We start from the raw sequence: 5,646 nt of genomic DNA on the forward strand, positions 1-5,646 counted from the left end.
ATTTGAAATCAGATCCTTCTGACTCCAGGACTGGTGCTTTATCCACTACACCACCTAGCTGCCCCTTAAAGTCCTTTTTAAGCTAGTCCAAGAACTCTTTTTGGTCTTGTGACCATTTTACATTTTTCTTTGACACTTTAGAAATAGCTGTATTGACTTCACCATCTTGTTCTGAGTTCGAACCCTGATCTTCTCTATCACCATATTTGCTATCTATAGTTAGGTTATTTCTCTTTTACTAACTGTTTACTTTATATTAGATTTGGGATCTAGTCCTGAGGTATGAGGGATAATGTCTCAGGCTTCAGGTTTTTGTGCTGTTGTTTTCTGAGCTCTGTGAGGCCTCCTGACCTCAGGTACTCCTTTCTGCCCCTGAGCCAAGATCAGGGCCTCCAGCAATGCTGTCACCACAAGTATCCTTACTCCCTGTGGCCCCACCAGAAGCTGCAAGCTTCAGCTCATCCCTTTGCTCTGGAATGAAAACCAGGGACTCTCCTTTCCCACAAGTGACCACAGCCAGCAGGGCCCCTATCCTTCTGTGACATCCCACTCAATGGCATGTACTCACTCCTCCTCACTCACAGCCACAGGCTGGGACCATGTTAGGTCAGCACACCTGGGCCTTGCATCCAACACCAGCCTACCAAGTGTCCCATAATCTCCCCCTGATCAGCCTCCCAACCCCAACACAGTCCATGAGGCAAAAGTTCCTAAAGCTGAGTCTGCTACCTACACAGCTGCTCCCAAGGCTTGTTTGTTGATTTGGTGGTATCTGGCCAAAGGTATCTTCATTTCAATCAGTCCAGACCACTACTCCAGGAGGTCAGGTCTTTTCTACCATCCCCCAAGTTGTCTTAGGCTGGGCAACTGCTTTACCCTAACTTTTAATTATTTCTGCTGCTCTAAAGTTCACTTTGAGGCATTATTTTAAATTATTTGTGGGAGAATTTGGAAGACTCAGGTAATTTCCTGCCTTACTCTGCCATCTTCCCAGAATCCTCTCTGTCCAAGGTAACACATTAATCTTTTAACAACTTAATTAATGTTTGTACATGACCTTAAAACTGTGATTCTCAGAATCCTCTGTTCCCCTCTTCCACTAATCTTCCATCACTATCTAGCACAGTAGATGGCTAGGTACTGTTTGGCCACAGGGGGTGATGATCAGGCATAGTTCTTATATTTTATTTGCCATCACACTTTCCTTGGGTTCATTGCTCTAGAATTACCTGACTTCTCAATTGGACAAGTAGACTTCTTATTTTTCCATATTTTTTGTTTCCTCCCTTCTCAGGACAATTTTATTTTTAAACTTTAACCTAGGGTTTACATCAAAAAAAGAGGAAGCAGTGAAAAATAACCAGTGGAAAAATATGAATCAGGTTTGGAACAAGTTTATTCCCACACAGAAGAGGGACAGCTAAAAATAAAAGAATCATAATATGTGACATGAAATGATTTAAATATTATACAAAAACTCAACTTATAACCAGATTACAATCTACTGGGAGGCTCATAGTAAACCTCATTAAGATATAATACAGTTTAGCAATTCTGCTAATTAGGTTTTTTACCTCTGCTGAACATAGTCTGATCAAATAATACTCATAATCCAAGCTCCATCTTCTTTTCTGGTGTTCCCCCATAATGACAGTTCTTAACTTGGCACTAGCCCACTCCTGCTGCTTCTGTTACAACGGCAATCAACTGTTCCAGTGGATACTTCAGCAGCTGCTTCCTGTACATTCTAGGGCCTGATGACCTTCTGAAATACATAAGATTGTCTGGACTCATCCATTTCAAGACTGATGCTTCGTCACCTCATCAGGGAAGGAAAAACAAGAAAAGTGAGGTAGCCCCATCTTAGGCACAGGTTTGCTGAGGTAGGACATGTGCTCACTATTCCATGAGGCCAGGTAGAGGATAAAACTTCTGCCATCTCCCTACCTGACCCTCCCAAATACAGATCCAAATAGTCCTCAAGAGCTGAAGCTTAAAAGGAAGAAAAACATTGAAGGGTGGATTGCCCCTTTTGTACATCTATCAAGTTCAGTTTAGCTTCCACCAGGGGAAATCAAGTCAGGGTTGTCATTATCAGTTGGAAGTAAGCAGAGAATATCTAAGCATGCTCAAGTCTCTAAGAATAGCATAGTCAGTCAATAAACATTTATTAAGTACCTACTATGTGCCAGGCACTATGCAAAGTGCTAAGGCTACAAAGAAACATAAAACATGCAGTCATACCCAAAAAGAGGGAGGGTATTGGAAGAGTATCTGCTACAATTACAAAAAGAAAGGGGAGTGCTGTTTGGTATTTTTATCTGTTTTATGGTTCACCATGGCCAAAATCCTCATCACTAGTGACGTTCTTGAAGTAAGTCTGTCCATATTTACCTAGGCTGGTCTTCAGATGACAAACAGAATCTTCTATTTCCAAGAATATCCTTGAAGTCTTCTCAATTTGGCAAGACCTATCAGAATCTGTGTTCTATTAGCATAGTATCTGAGAAACCTGGGGTACCTCTAAATCCTGATGAAGCATCTAAGTATGGTTTTTGTGAAGAAATTTTCCATTAAAATGGAAATTAACAATTTACCCTACAAAAATCTTACAGTAGTAAGAACAAAAGAGAAACCTCTAGTCCCAAGATTATCAAGCTGAAACTAATTCTGGCTGTCCAAGAAATGAACAATTTTTTAAAATTACATGATAGAAGATGAAAGCAATAAGCGGAGAAACAGGCCAGGTGGAGAATCTGAGCAGGTTTCTCAAGTCCCCCAAAAAACTTCCCCAATTACTGACCAATACTGGAAGATATGTGTTTCTCTTGGGTTTACAAAAGTCATAGGATCTATGAAAGACACCTATTTCAAAATATTTGGAGGTAATTTGAGGAAATATTCTTTTCTTTTTCATAAACAGGGCTTTATCAATCAACTAGCATTTATTAAGTGCCTACTATGTGCTAGGCACAATGTTAAGCGCCAGAGATAGGAAGAGAACAATGAAAATCCTGGCCCTCAAGAAGCTTATGTTCTAGAAGGCAGGGAGAGCAGAGACAACAGGTATATATATAAGCATGTATACAAAATATATATAAAGTGAATACAAAGTAAAAAGAGAGGAGACTACTACCTGAGAAGATCATCACTTGATAGAGAAGGTGGTACTGGAGTGGAGTCTTAGAGAAGAAAGTAAAGAATTTTATGGAGTGGACATAAGGAAAGAGTACATTCCAATTATCACAAGTAACCACTGCAAAGGGGACAGGGATGGAAGATGAACTGTCATGTAGGAAGGATAATTTGGGAGAACCATGAAGTGTGAGGAAAGTAAGTATAATAGAGTTCGAAAGGCAGAGAGGGGGTCTAGGTTGTGGAAGGATTTAAAAGCCAAACAGAGGACTTACAATTTGATCAGGAAGGCAATATTAGAATTTATTGAGTACAGAAATGATATTGTCAGATCCGTGCCTTAGGAAAACCACTTTGGAAGTTGTATATGGAAGATGGTTTGGAATGGGGTGAAATGATGTAGGGAGATCATTTAGGAAACTACTGTAACAGTCTAGGAAAGTGTAATGAGAATATGAACTAGGGTTGTGGTTATGTGAATAAAAAAAAATGAATAGAAGAGACATTTTAGAAGTAGAAATGGAAACATCTAGTGACTGAGTTGATACAGAGGATGGGAGCTGACTTCGTATCTATTCAATCTTAACCTCCATGTTGCAATAAACTTTTAAAGCACTGGGAAATGTCCCAAAACTAGCTCTGAAAACAAATTGCAAAGTGTAGTACACTGCTTTGTGAATTACTTTATCTAAATAAATTGAGTAATATGGTAGGCCATTAAGTAATTCAGTGTGTTTCTCTATGTATATTTTCAGTTTAGACCCAGGCCTCCTTTAAGCTAACCTTTCAAGAAACCAATTTAAATCTCCTAAATTCTGGAAGTACTTTGAAAAAATAGCTTTGTCACCTAATTTTACCTATGAAATCTCTGCCTCCTGGTCTGACTCCGCTTAGCTATTAAGGTTCAGTTTCACTCTGTAGCCCTAGCCAATATAAGAAGTAACTTTTAAAATCAATTGAATTTCAAGCCTCTTAACATGTTGTTATTATTAATATATGATAAAACAACAACAAATATATTGCAAAACCTTGTTCAAAAGGTTGAGATGTTAGCAGATTAATAGCAGCACTGAATGCTAAAGATGTTTACGGTCTATAACCTTTGCTCTGGACAAATGATAAAAATGTAATAAATGTAAATTACCATAGTGGCATTCAGTCAACACAGGATAAGAAACAAGACAAAAACAAAAACAGAGAAAAAAATCATTTGGAAAGAATAAAGGAGTTCGTATAATCACAAGGATTTGGTGGATTAACTTAGCAACAATCATGCATAGGATTCTCATTTTGACACTGAATAATTTTAGTCCTTATATCTGTTTATTTGAATATTCATCTCTCTCTTTCTGTCTGGCCCTCCTATGGCCCACATTTTCCAAGAATAGATTAGGATAACTGACATTTACATACTTTTAGGTATATAAATTCCTTTACACATATTATCTCACTTGACCTCACTAAAACCTTATAAAGTACATTATCCCTATTTTACATACAAGGAAACTAAAGATACATTGACTCTGGTCATGGTCAGACAACTATTGAGTGTTAGAGGTAGATTTGAACCTCACACTTCTCCTACTCCAGAGTTAGCACACTTTCCACTATCCTCCAACGTCCTCCTAAATTGATAATGCCTCTCTATGACAATTTCTAGGAAAGAAACTGTGTGGCTCCATCACCTGCTTACGTTCCATTCCAAATGAATCCATTCTCTCAGAACTATAAAAACATGATAAAGATTGTTGCCTTTCCTGGAGCCATCTAAAGGAATGTGAATACAGATACAGAATATTACAGTAGAAAAACATACCATTATCCTCTACTATATTAAGAAGCCTCAACAAAACTCAAGTTATCATTTGTATCTTCACATTCCCTAGATCAAAATGATGAGATCAAAAGAAGCATATAATTCAATGTTAAAAGTTTCAATGCCTGAAGGAGCTGGAGATGTGAACATAATAAAGCATATATTTGTATAATACTTTTCTTACAAAGAGTTTCAAGCACTCCCACACTCATTACCCTCTCATTCTTCACAATATTAGTAAGAATCAATCAGCCAGTCAGTAAACATTTATTAAGTGCCTACTAGGTGCCAGGTACTATGCTAAGACTGGGGATACCAAGAAAAGTTGTTGGGGTTTAAAAAAAAAACAGTGTCTGCTCTCAAAAAACTAACGGTCTGATAGGGGAGACAACAAGTAAAAAAAAAAAAACCTGTACAAATAAACTATATATGGAATAAATGGGAAAGAATCAACCATGAGATGGCACTAGAATTAAGAAGAACTGTGAATGACTTCCTATAGAAGGTAAGATTTTAGCTGGAACTTGAAGGAAGCCAAGAAGTAGAGATGGAGAAGGAGAGCATTCAAGGCATTGGAGACAGTCAATGACAATGCCCAGAGTTAGGAGCGCAAGAACACGCACGCGAATCTTGCACAAGAACAGCAAGGAGGTCAATGTCCCTGAATCAAAAAGTGGGGGTGAATAAAGTGTAAG

This window comes from Phascolarctos cinereus, unplaced genomic scaffold (genome assembly GCF_003287225.1).
Source record: "Phascolarctos cinereus isolate Bilbo 61053 unplaced genomic scaffold, phaCin_HiC Scaffold_5;HRSCAF=322, whole genome shotgun sequence".
Classification (NCBI taxonomy): domain Eukaryota; kingdom Metazoa; phylum Chordata; class Mammalia; order Diprotodontia; family Phascolarctidae; genus Phascolarctos; species Phascolarctos cinereus.